The sequence below is a fragment of the Micromesistius poutassou genome (genome assembly GCF_964030765.1).
Source record: "Micromesistius poutassou genome assembly, chromosome: 11".
Lineage (NCBI taxonomy): Eukaryota > Metazoa > Chordata > Actinopteri > Gadiformes > Gadidae > Micromesistius > Micromesistius poutassou.
The window spans coordinates 9,380,417-9,394,501 of record NC_140281.1 but is presented as its reverse complement, the minus strand read 5'-3'; the positions used below and the strand labels follow the sequence as shown (position 1 = coordinate 9,394,501).

Sequence of the window (14,085 nt, the reverse complement as noted above, 5' to 3'; positions counted from 1 at the left end):
AAAGCCTAGAACGAGTGTGGACTTGAAGTATGGACTCCATATCTATGTATAGAAACTCCTTCAGAAAACACATTTCTACACCTGCAGGCGAGCGGGCACCACCATTATACTGTAGTAGTGCCGTACACATTGACGGCGCCTGCAGCAGAAGTATGAATGGACGAATGAGACACAGATCAATGCAAGGTTTTCAAGAGAAAAAGGGAAAAAGGGAGAAATGAAAAAAAAAAGGTTCAGGCCGTATTTGTTGACGGAAAAATGTCCCGTTGATATAAAATCGACGAGTGCCCGTGGGTGGGTGAGTGGTTGGCGGGATTGTGACTAATATTACCAATAAAAGAGCGCAGGGAGATTCGAGGCGACGCAGGAACAAGGGAAATATGTCTCGAAAAACCGGGGAAAAGGACGCAAAGAGAAGCAGAGACACTGCTTCTCTGGTCTTTAAATTGTGTTGAAGCGACACTCGGAGCGAGTGACAGAAGCAGAGAACCAGAGAGCGAGAAAGAAAAGCCAGCAGGGTAATACCTTGGGGGGAAAAAAACAACGAACCGAATAGAGGTGTAGATTTAGACAAGGTGACCTGTCTGCCCCTTTGGCTGTAGTCTAAAGCTCCTTGCTGCGTTCTCTCTCCCTCTCTCTCCCTCTCTGTCTGTGTCTCTCGCTGTCACTCCCTCCATCCCTCCCCCATGTGGTTCTGCTGGTCTTACATCTCAGCTAAAGGGCAGTTGACCTCTGAACCGGGTCCTGTCATCGGTTAGTCCCCTTTTGAGATAGAGCGCTAGAGTGCCAGATGCCGTGAGAGAAGAGGAATGACATTTTTGGAGAGAGACAGACTGACAGGGAGAGAGTGGGAGGGAGACAATCGCGAGCCAGTGGGACTCGAGAGATGAAACGGGAGCAAGGATTTCAGCAGAGTGGTAAGAACGAAATGACAGGCTGAATGTGGGGGTGGTGACATGAAAATATACTTGTTCTCTCGGATATAAATCCACCGAAACCTGGCTGTGTTCATGTGGGCTGTGATTAAGATTGTGATCTGGTTGCCCTGAGCTTTTTCAACATCATACCCAAACTGATCTGATCTGATCTCTGATCTATGTACAGTTTTTGTCAATTCAGTCAGTATAAACTCAGTCATATGCTTTGTTTTAAATCCAACTATACTCTTCTACTGTCTTTATATGTCAATGTACACAGCCCCTCCTGGGGCTGTGTACATTGACATATAAAGACAATAGAGACACTTGAGATACTAACTGGCTGTATGTTAACATTTCCATATGCATTGTGTGTTTGTATGTATGTGTGTGGAGGCTGGTAGATGGTCAGTGCTGTATGTCTACAAGCACACATGTAATAATGTCTCTACTTTTTCATTCAATCTGGCTCATTAAATAAGGAAGCATATACCATTTAGACCGAGTCAAACATCATTAGGCCTTGCGTACACTTTGTTAGATTCCTTAACCATGTTCCTATGTACGTATGGACTCTGTGAAGCGCCAGAGTTGAATACAGTTCAATAGGTCATTCTGTCTGCTGTGTTTGTTTGTCTGTTTGTCTGTTGGTCTGAGCAAGTGGGTCGGGAAGGGCTTACATAACTGCTGTCCCGTTGGTATAAATGATGCATGGAGATGGAGGCGGAGATGAGCGATTGCATCATGGGTGTGCGTGTGTCTGTGTATGTCTCGTCTAGTGTTTAGCCCAAGGAATTTCGCTAGGTAGAAAATATGCTCAGGCATAAGTCAGTGTTGTTATTAATGTATAACGTAATCAGCTTTTCATTTAGGCAAAATCATAATCATTCTTTCTTCCAAAACTTTTGCTTAGATTATATTTGCCTTCATGGTTGATATTCAGTAAAAAAAACACTGAAAAATAGTTCAGAAAATTATGATGAATGATGATATTGGCTCCCTTCTACCCCAGAACAGAAGACTCACGATGCGTCAGCAAACTGAATGAACAGGCTCAGTTTGGCCTCGGACATGATGAATATCAAATGAAGCTATGATCCTATTAGGGTTTCTGTCTTGAAGCAGATATGACCGCGTTGCATCTTGAACGAAAGAAGGTAAAAAACATGAAACTCAGCATGATGTTTCCAGATGGTGCCCAGAACGTAACTTAGCTTTCCTAAGGGCTCTTGGCGCACATCAGCATAATTGTTTCAAAATGGCGGCAAACTTCAGTGGGGGGGCAAACTTCTGTCTTCTGAACATTCCTTTGAAAGCCTGCAGTGGTTGCCACAGATGTGTTTCGTAGAGAAGATGATGTGAAAAAAAAATATATGATAATAAAAAACATTGAACCACTACACAAATGACCACCTTTTCAGCTAAACACTTCTATCTTCCTCCTCTGCAGCTTCTGCTGGCTGGCAGAGTTTTACAAACTCTGCAGCAAAACAAGGTCTGTTTGTGTGTTTGTGTCTGTGTGTGTATGCGGGGGGGAAAGTGTCTTCGCTTCAGGTCGTCTTTTTTCCATGACTGGTTGCTTTATCTGTAAAGCTGCACACACAGACACACTCGTAGGGTAAAAGCACCTCGCTCCCTGGTTGTATTGCACTGTTACAGCGGCTCCAGCAGCATCAGCAACCAGGGCTGGGGGGGCCATCAGACATAAAGAGCCCCGCTGACTCAGCTCTTCAGTGGCCCCGGCCTCATGGAAGGGCGATGACGCATTCATTCAAGTGTCTGTCCCGCGAGACTATTGTTGTAAATGTGTACCCCCTGTACTAGTGCATCGGGCTAGGTGCCGATTAGAGACTGAGGGTGAGAGACAAAGAGAGGAAGAGGGAGAGAGAGGGCGCATTAGAGAGCAACATTTGTACTGTCCACCCGGTCAGATGGATATTTTCCTGCGGTGTGTGTGCCCCCCGGCTACAGCAGCCAAACACGTGATCACATGATCCTGTCCGAAGTAATCCCCTGTATATCTTTTACCATCTGATCACTGAGGGCAGCTGGAGTAAAGAGAGTATGTTGCCGGTTCCTCGTCCTGTTGTCCTTGGCTAACCTTTCCGCAGTTTTTCCTTCAGAGTAATATCTCAACACGTTTATCTCTTGTTTGTTCCACTCTTCAAGCCCTATAGTCTCAAGGGCTTACCTATCTTCTCACCTAACCTACTGCGTGTGTGTGTGTGTGTGTGTGTGTGTGTGTGTGTGTGTGTGTGTGTTTGTCCGCGTGCCTGCGCGCGTGTGTGTGAGAGACATTAACTTTATGTGTGTGTTGGTCTTTGTTGTTACCATGTGTGTCTGCGGTTGCGTGAGCATTACCTGTGTGTGTGTGTGTGTGTGTGTGTGTGTGTGTGTGTGTGTGTGTGTGTGTGTGTGTGTATGCACGTATACTCAATCTGTGCAAAATGTCAGCCTTTAAAAGAGCAGCTGCTGAGTTAAATACTAATTCTGGCAAATGTTTGACATCAACGGGGTAACACGGGAGAAGGACTGCACTTTATCGGTGCATTTATCCATTCACGTCTGAGCGAGCAGTCACATGAAGCAGCACTCATGTGAACCGTTGTAAAGGCTCATAAAGAGATTTGCAGAACAACAGCGCCAAGCATCGGAAACCGCTTAGTCTTCGGCCCCGCAACACTAAAACTGCAACACAATTTAGCGCACGGTTTAATGTACACATTATACACACACATCTGTTTGTGTTCACAGTTATTTTTTTATTATTATTTAAACGGTAAACATGAATCACCAGATTTTTTCATTTTTCTTAATAAGCCCGATGCATCATAACGGATTTAGTAAAAAAAAAAAAAAAAAGGATAATAATTATCATGGCTCGATGTAACACTGTAAGTGCTGAAGGTTGGCGTCTACACTGACATGGTTAGGGGCTCCACTGGCATACGTTTTCCTTTATCAAATTACACGCATTGCAGTTCAGCGTCTCCCAAAGCATATTTCTGTGTCTTCTCACCCAATCAAGTATGTAGAATCTAGCATCTAGAATAACTGATTGCCTTCATCTCTTTCCGCTCTCTCTCCGATGGTGGAAGAGGAGCTGAGCGGAATGAAACGTTTGCTCTCCCGGGAGGGAGGCGATGTGTATCGGTCGGTGCATTTGGCCCCCCCTGCGATATAAAGTTGTATCCGAGTGCATTGGAGGGTCACGTTACTTTCCCCGCTTTAGTCCGTGCCAGTGGGTAGTGCCTCCGGATATGGAAAGACAATGGAGCCATTTGCAAAATACTTGTTGTTGTTTTCCTCCGACTACTAGCTAGGCCTCTTTAGCAAATTGCAGATGTTTGGTTTACCTGGTAAAGAAGACAAAAGAAGCTCAAAATATGGCATTCAATTTATAGTTTGGTGATTTTGAACTGAAGCTGTTTAGCCGGCTTCCAGGTGGTGTATTGTGTTTTAAACCAGTGCTCAGGTAAGCTAGGAATGAGGAAAACTTGGAGACTTAGAAGACTGAACACAGAGTCCTTTCTAAATATAGAGGAGAACAGCTTGTTAAGTTTGTCTCAGGATAGGGCTGATAGTTCCCTTTTTAGTCTCACCAAAACCGTTTACCCCTCTTTTTTTTCGAGCGCTAAAGCTGTCTCCCGACGCTACATTAGCACTTTTAATGTTGTGGAAGAGGAGCGAATTTGTCTGAATAATGGAGAGGTGGAATCAGGGTGCAAACAGCAGACAACATTCATCTATTGTGATACTGTGCGCCGGCAGCTTTTTTTTGTTTATTTGCGCTCCTGTGCGGGCGTGAGTGTGCGGCTCTGCGGTATTTAATCTAAATAAAGAAACACAGAACAAAGATGCCACGTGCGGTAGTCTGGTGATGGGTTGCCAGGTGTGCTTCTAAGTATTCGGGGAAGACATGAGTTGAAAAAAACACTTGAGACACCGTTGGAGGTGTACCAAAACAAAGAAGATCCCCGACTGAGGGCTAAAGCCCAGTTTATACCAAAGATTCGCGACACAACTGCTTGCAACTCGCAACTCCTTGCGACGAGACGGGCTGAGACATTCTAAAAACTGGGCAGTTCACACTGCTGCACCGGGTGGCGACGGTAGGTGGTTTCCCTAGCAACTGTGAACGCTCTGGCACAGCTGAGAGCCGCATCAGCATCACTTCCATCCTGCTAAAAAGTAACCTAACTTAGGTTTGCGATTTGTTTTATTTTTATTTTGGTTGAGAGTAGGCTAGAGTTGCTGTGTTTCACCATTCTCCACTACTTCTGCATTGTAGTAATTCGCTGGAGCTTAGTTTGTTTAGATCCCACTAGTTGGATACATTGCATTCTTTCGTAGTGGCGACTTCTCTACTGCAAGGGAAGCTCGGCTTCACCTAAAATTTCAAAAATTAAATGGTCAGATATATACTGTTGTGTTAACATTTCATTGATTAAAAATGCGTTAGAACACGTCCATCTCTAAGACGAGTTCGTTCAGAATCAGCTGCTTATTGCAGGTCGACAGACTCGATTTCCTTCTCATACACTTACGTGTTTAATTTGCGTGTGTTTAGACAGATGGGCGCGCACACACACGCGCACCAAGCATTCATTCATTCTTTTAAACACTCACTCGCGGTAAAACTATGTTTTCTCACGATCAAATACTCATCAATCCTAAAAGTAATGGGCTTGTACACGATGTCTGGGTCAAGAACATATGTGTTTGCTGTACGGTGTTTGCAGATGCATTGATTTTAAAGTACAACTTACCGCTGTATCAGCTGTTCTTTCCCAAATCATTTAACCAATCATTTACCCTAAAACTAGATTTTGTTTTGGAAGCCTGAAATATACTTTGCTCAAATGTATTATTGTTATTATTATTATTTTAACGCATGGCATAGCCTACTATACTTCATTCATGCAGCCCTATGGAAAAAAATGTTTCCACAATCCACACACTATTTCTATGCAGTTTCACATGTATGAATAATCTTTGACATCATAATATTTAAATCAGGTTAATAGTTTGCATGTTTGTGTATAGCCTACGTGTGTGTAAGCGTAGGCTATGTTGTAGTTCCAACCTGCCATGGCACGTCAAAATAGCAACAACAACTGCGCTATCCGCTATAGACCAGGTATTTTTCGGTCAGTGGCGCAATTGCATTGGCGCATTTTTTAGATCACTAAAATAGCACCAAGTATCATTTGCACCGGAACACGCCCCTGCTTTTCGCCGACACGCCTCTCCAGGCGCAAGTGTAGTGCTGCCTGGTTGCTGCAGGGGAAAATCAGCTTTGCGCCGGGTGCAAACTAGCAACGACACGTGTCGGTGTAGAAAGTAAATTGCGCCGGGCGCAAGATAGGGCCCTTCTTCTGTTTAGCGCACATGGCTAATTTGCATACGCGCACAGGACTGTCGGAATGGGAGCATGTCGGACTGGCAGCATGTAACCATAACAACGGCTAACGTGTAACAGTAGTGGTGGTCCTGTTAAAATAATGTCAATGAATCAGCTCAAGGCTAACATTATCTACAATCGTTCTGGAACCAAAGATAATACCGTTAGCATCTACAACTTGTAGGCCTATTTAATAAGCCTAAATTGTTCTGTGCTGTGTCCTGATTGGCTGGAGAGAAATAGCCACATCGTTGCGTTCTAAAACTGGACCTGGCGATTTGCAACGGCAACGGCATCAGCCGCCTTGTGACGACCAGTTCACACTGCTGCAACTTTTCCCCTGCGACGTTCTAAAACAGTCTCATTGCAAGTCATTGCAAATCTTTGGTCTGAACTGGGCTTAAGAATTGCGCGAGGACTGGTAAAGACATGAAGCTCAATCGAGCATGACCGGCTAGCATGACCTCTGCTATGGCGCTAGCAGGCAGCGATCATTAACGTGCGCAGTTTTAGCTGACGGCCAAATGGTTAGTGAACCCAAGTATAGAGAATGTTAAGGAGCATTGTTGAAGAGACAAGAGGAGAAGGAGGAACGACAGCAGCTTGCGCTTTGATACGACATAAGGGAAGCTGGATTTTGAAAACAGAAAGCAAAAGAGGCCACAGGAGAGGAATGGAAGTAGCCGAAATGAAGAAAAACTCAAATTGGTGAGAGAAGAAAAAGAATAGGGGCGAGGCGGATGGTGAGAGGTGGACACTTTGTTGATAGTCTGGTGTGTGTGTGTGTGCGTGTGCGTTTGCGTGTGTGTGTGTTGGGTGTTACACATCAAAGGCAACCAGAGGCTGTGTCGAGATGCGTTAGAAGAAGAGGAGTAAAAATGGTTCGACCTGTACAGGGGACAATTGAGGGGTAATTTATAGAGACACAGCCAGCGACCGGGAGATGCACAGCGAATAAGGGCCATTGTAGTCGGCTGTTTGTGTTCACAGAGTGCTTTTAGCCTTTGGTCCTGTGTAATCTATTTTGTGTTCGTTTGCATGTGTGGGATTTGAAGTGTTTGTTTGTGTGGTAATGTGTGTGTGTGTGTGTGTGTGTGTGTGTGTGTGTGTGTGTGTGTGTGTTGTTTCCATGAAATGTTTTTGCCACAATAGCAAAGGAGGCCAACCTCCACCAATTTGTTATTCCATCTCTTTTAATAAGGCGTCATTCAAGCTTTTGAAGGGACAGAAAATGAAAGTCGGGCGCGATTCCAACGAGAACCTTGCGCTTGATTAATTTCAAACTTCCTTCCTGATTAAATGAAAACTCAGTAAATGTCAAACTGAAACAAGGCAGCAAACTGTGGAGGGATGAATCAACAGATGAAATGAATCAAACACCACCGCAGAGAGAGAGAGAAAGAGAGAGGCCTGTCAAACCACGGTTGGGTTTGATTTGGCTGATAAGAGACAACACACCGCCTCACCCCTCCCTCCCCCACTCCCATTGTTCATTGGTTCCATAGTTAATTCAATTTTTGGCAGGCTACATTAACTTTGGCAGAAAGCAGACACACATACACACAAACATTTTTTTTAACACCATCGTGGCTACCAGTCCTGATTCAAAGTACATACTTGTTGAGTTTGAGTTGTGTGTGTGTCATTTCTTTTCTGTGCGGATATTCACCACGCTTCAGCGGAGATTAGACGCTGCGCTGTCGTAAGCGTACTTTGTTGTTGTTTTGTCATCTCATCTAACTCTGAACCTTTAATGTATAAACAGGAGTTATTAATTGAAACATGGCATTTAAGGCGCTTACCTTTTTTGGGAAGAAATTTATGAAATCTCAATGCTATGAAATTTTGAGGTCCAATGTGAAGGATTTAGTAGCAACTAGCTGTGATGTTGTAGATTGCTATCAACTGCACCTTTTAGGGTTGCAATCAAACTTGCACTGTGACAACCACAAAAAAACCACACCACAACCAACACACTAAATTCAGGAATTCAGGACTTCCTCAGCAGAGGTATATGAATTTTCTTTATTTTCTGACATTAAATGCAGTGCTATACTCATTCACGTCTCGATTCATTACGGTTCCCCTTCTTGAAATAAATGAATGAATGATTAATGCATGGATGATGATGTCTTCCATTGGTGCCTCATTCATCTCCAGTTCTAATCTCCCTCACTTTGCTTCCTCCTCTGTCTGGCTGTCAGGCAGCAGCCATCTGGGGATTAGTTGCATCTATTAGGCCAGGGTCAGGGGTCATGATAGCGGCTCCTGGGATGTTTGTAGTGGTGCTAACGAGGGCCTTTTGCTTAAAGTGAAAATCACATTGAAGTTTCAAAGTGTGCTATCTGTCTCTCTCTCTCTGTCTCTCTCTCCCTCCCTCTCTCTCTAACTCTCTTCACTTTTAAATGAACTCGTTGCTCACCTGTTTTCAGCAGGAGAAAATACCACAGATGAAACATCAGGATACAGCAAAACCTTTTGCTGCAGGCTTCCCAGTCCTTAGCTTAACGACTCTAGTTCCATAGTTGAACTATGAACTATAGGTTTTATAGTTCATAGGTCCATAGTTTGTTGGTCCAGAGTTTGGACAAACTTCCTCCAGCATCAAAAAGAGAATACTTAATGCTACTACATTTTCCAGCAACATAATGCTTAATGCCAAGATGAGCAACAAAAGTAACATATGTATTCTAGTTCTTATTGTATGTCTATACAGTGTGTGACATATATTAATTAATCTGACATTATACAGATTCCACAGGGTAAATTGTTTGATGGTTGATAAAATGAGCCAAAATATCAATTTTTTTCCCGATAATGAGTCAATTTTTCAGCAAACAGCGATGAGATGGGAGCCCTAAAGGGCTGCCAGTGCATTTTATATGTGTGTGTGTGTGTGTGTGTGTGTGTGTGTGTGTGTGTGTGTGTGTGTGTGTGTGTGTGTGTGTGTGTGTGTGTGTGTGTGTATGTGTGAGTGCAGACGCACATCCTTACCTTCTGGGATGTTTGATGTTCCATCTATATTTTATTTGCATTGTTATTCCTCACGGTCATGTTTGCCAGGGTCATGAATAAATCCAGCCTCACCAGAATAAAGGCAGGCAAGGAACCCTGAATCGCAAAACACAAGACAAACCTCCACTACTGCCTTACAAGCTGGTTAGGACCACAAAGGAAACATGGCAAGGCCGTATCGAACTCCACGCAGACACTGTGGGAGATTAAGTGCAGGTTTCCAAACCTGTGTGAAGTAACAGCCTTCTCCTGTAGTTCTGCTGTGTTTTTAAACCGCCATCGGTGTGCTGACATACACAACAATCGATCTTTGCAGTGCTTCCATTATGCTGTGTAACGTGAAAAGCAATCCAAATCATGGCTGTTCACGTCAACGTGAGACATTTTCCCCCCTTCCTCGTTTTGGTTGCATTCTCTCTAGCTAACTTTGTTCTCTTTCTTGCAGTCCGTCATTTTTTATTTTCCCTCACCCACGTCCATCTCATCTCGTCTTATCTATCTGACAGGCAGGCATCATCAATCAATACCTTTCTCTCATAGCCCCCCCCCCCCCCCCCCAATTGATTTATAGTTGTGGGTCTCTTACACAGTGGGCCTTACCTTGTATTCTACAAGCGATAATGATGTCTTGCAATGTGCCCCGTGCAAGCTTTACAAGTGTGGCATTTGGAATTTTATTTAAGGGTATAGAATAACCTGTGTGTGTGTGTGTGTGTGTGTGTGTGCCCATATTGAATCACAATAGGATACAATGATGTAGGAAATGGGATTTTGGCTTCACAGTCTGCAAAACAAAAAAATCTAACTATGCTTGAATTACTATTCTTTCCACTAGCATATTTGTATTCTCTACCCCTAACCCCCTTGACATTTTTGTGTGAAGGACTGGTGCATAGGTAGTCTCACTGACACACACACACACACACACACACACACACACACACACACACACACACACACACACACACACACACACACACACACACACACACACATTTACACTCACTCACTCACTCACTCACTGTACACCTGCTATCCATTTTTTCTGTATTTTCATCAGTCGCGCACACAAGCACACCCACACTGACTGAGGCGTCTATTTACAGCCTGGGTACACAGAAGCATAGGAAAATCTTTGGTATGATCAATGCGTAATAAACGGGAGACCTTTTCCACAAATGTCACAAATTAGAGCGGAATCAAGGAAAAGTGGAGCCATGAAACAAATTCCAAAATATTGGATTCCAAAATATAATAGCCCTTTATTATCTTCCATTAGATAATATATCCCATACTGAGGTCTAAACTGTCCAAAAAAGTTGAGTGAATAAATAATTATGTGAGCCCATAAGAGAAGGACTTGTTTTCATTGTATTTTAACTTCAAACAATACATTTAGTAAGTGTGAATGATTAATGACAGCCTAAGCATCGTCACGGTTATATAATTATATTAAAATTCATGTTTGCTGTTAGCTGTACTCTCATAATTGCCAGGACAACAAAATGTACCACAAAGTACGTACCACCATGAAGTCATAGAAAATTCCAAAAGTAGAGGAGCATTGCACGGCTGCTAGCTACATGACTCAACTCACCGTATGCACGTACATTGAGTTGATTGCCTACGCCAAGGTCTGCCTTTAGCAATACTCTGTATCGGTGCAGGGGTCTCTTCACAAACTCTTCTGCGGGAACGCGGACCAGCGTTGCTATAAAGCAGGCATCACCAAATGGCGGACCGCGGCCCGGGTCCGCGCCCAGTGACGGTTCTGCCCGGACCCGTTAACATTTTAATATTAAATAAAAAAGATAAATCATAAGTGCATGTGCAGCTAATCTAGTTAATACGACAAGAGCGCCATCAATAGCCAAGCCAATCAAATTTGAGGAGTGAGGAGATGAGAGATGGCTTGCTCAAAAGTGAGAAAAGTAGATGGTAAAAACCAAACTTTTAAAGATAAATGGACAGACAAATACATGTTTGTTCTGCCTGCAGCCAGTTCTAAACAGCTGTGTCTCATATGCTGTGAAACTGTGGCGTTAATAAAAAGTGGCAACGTTAAGCGTCACTATGAGACCAAACACGGATCGTTTGAGGAAAGGTACCCGCAGAAGTCCGCAGTGAGGGCAAGTAAAATGATCAAACTGAAAGCACAGTATGACAGGTCTACCCGTGTCCTCACGCATACATTTACAGGCCAGCAACGTGCAAATGAGTGTTCATTAAAGATTGCGTGGATTTTGGCAAGAAACACAAGAAAGCATTCAGCAATGGGACAGTTGTGAAGGAGTGCTTAAATGCGGCTGCAGAGACTTTACTTGATGGTAAACAAAAAGACGACATGTGGAAAAATCAAGCAAATACCATTGTCAGCTACAACAACAACCAGAAAATCTGAACTATTAGCAGAGGTTGTATTGGCACAGCTTGATGCAGCTGTTCAGAATGCAGTATGCATATCCTTAGCCATTGATGAGTCCACAGATGTAACGGATAATGCCCAGCTTTTGGTGTATGTGAGATTTCTTCACAAAGAGAAGAAAGAGATGTGTGAGGACCTGTTGGGTTTAATGTCACTTGAGACATACACAAGAGGAGAGCATATATACGAGGTGATAAAGGAGATGCTCACAAAAAGAAAGATTAAACTGAAGCAAGTAGTCTCAGTCACCACAGATGGTGCACCTGCCATGGTTGGGAGAGAGAAGGGGGCTGTGGCATAGATGAAACAAGACAACCCTGATCTCATAGCCTACCATGGTATCATCCATCATCCATCAGATGTTCTCTGTGCTATTCTGTCTGAAGGGTTTGCTGAAGTAATGAATACCATGATGAAAATCATCAACTTCCTCAGGGCATCCTCATCCGTTCAGCATCGACTGCTAAGAGAATTTCTGAAAGAAATGGAGGCAGATGCAAATGACCTACTACTCCACAACAACATTAGATGGCTGAGCAAAGGGAATGCACTGGGACGCTTCTGGTCCATCTGAAAGGAAATAGCTGATTTCTTACAGCAGCTCAAGAGTCAAAAAGCAACACAGTTTGCAAACTTTTTGCAAGCTAAGCACAAGATGGATGTGGTGGCTTTTTTGGTGGACATCACAGGACACCTTAATGAGCTAATTTTAAAGCTGCAGGGTCAGAAAAATTCTGTGATTTGATGAAAAATGTCTGCTCCTTCCAGATGAAGCTGGACATTTTCAAAGAAGATCTCCAAGGAGAGTGTGAGCACTTCCCACAAATGCGGGAACAAATTCAGGGTGAGAGAGACATTTCTCCTTATGTCGGCTTCATAGACAAGCTGATCGGAAACTTTTGTCAACGATTTGACAGCTTCAAACTTGGACACCAGCTCCTCCTGCTAATCGAGAATCCATTCCTTATCAGAGAAATCAGAGGATTTTCAAAGGAGGTGACATAGACCTTCAAGTGGGCACATCCTGGATCTTTACAGTTAGAGCTCACTGATCTGCAAGCAGATATTGCTCTGAGAGAGCATTTTGAAACAACTGACTCTGCTACTTTCTGGTTACAGATTGTGCCTGAAACGATGTTCCCTGGTCTAACCAAAGTAGCACTTCACACCTTAACCATGGTTGGATCAACTTACAGCTGTGAGACAGCTTTCTCTACGATGAACATTATTAAAACCAACCGTTCCAGGCTCACCAATGAGCATCTTCACATGAGCATGAGAATGGCACTAACCCCATTTAAGCCAAGATTCAAACTGCTGGCAGGACAGTCACATTTCTCTCACTAGGAAAGGAAGTTGGAAAGGGAGGAAGGTGAGGAGGAAAGGAGAGAGGAGAAAGGGAGCTGCTCAAAGCTCTGCACTTTACTTGAAATGTAGGCTTGTTTAGCCTAAGGTCCCCGTGTTATTTTATTTGAAATATAGTTAATACATGTAAAAAGGGGGGTGGGCAGCTCAAAGGTCTTTTGTTCATTTTTTTTCTTAAAGATGCACTTTTATTTTATTCAAAAGATTCAGAATGTTTTGCGTTACTTGAAATATAGGCCCTAAGTTCAGGCTGCTCAAAGCTATGCTTGCACTTTTTATTTATTTTATTCAAAAGATTCTGAATGTTTTTAGGCTACTTGAAATATATTTTATTCAGGGGAAATTCAGTCTATGTTGTCTGTTATTGATAAAATTACTTTGAAAACACTTGAAGTTTGACAATAAATTATATAGAAATGTACGTACGTTGTTGATTTTATTTACATCAGGGTACACTATTTCGAGTGACAATATAAGATTTGGACCTTTGCTGGGAGGAAATTTTAGTAACTGGACCTCTTTGAATTTTAATTGAATACCCCTGCTATAAAGTATGCAGGTGCTCGTGTAGTGTAGCACGGGACTCTCTGGCTAGCTAGCGTGTCAGGGGGGTGTCAGCGCAGTTGACCCGCGCCGGAACCTGTCGCCGTGGGTAGCCAAGTGAAGCGGACCCTCCACCTTCACATGTCCAGAGAAGTGACCACTCCACCCACCCACCACCCACCCAACTAGGCTGGCCCTTCTGTATACAGGGCTGCCAACTTTTGGGTTTTGGCCGCAGTGAGATTCTGTAGAATCTTGTAATGCATACCTTATAGCAGGGTCGGGGAGTTTGGAAAGGAACAAACGCGTCTCGGCTTTTTTTTTTGCCGTGAGAAATTGGATGTGTGGCGTGTGTGCGTGTGTAAAAAGGCAAAAGTGTGTGTCCCACGTTGCAACCGTGAGAGTTGGCAGCTCTG

At 43.5% G+C, this 14,085-nt stretch overlaps 1 protein-coding gene and 1 pseudogene across 2 annotated transcripts in view; both read left to right on the top strand.

The window, feature by feature from the left end:
• The window catches only part of cntnap2a (contactin associated protein 2a), a gene marked incomplete at its 5' end in the record, with an annotated part of 370,887 nt that overhangs the window by 27,585 nt on the left and 329,217 nt on the right, over positions 1–14,085 (top strand). The window lies entirely within an intron of this gene.
• LOC311355814 (protein FAM200A-like) lies at positions 12,174–13,108 on the top strand (annotated as a pseudogene). The gene has a single exon. The product of its transcript is annotated as a protein FAM200A-like (transcript).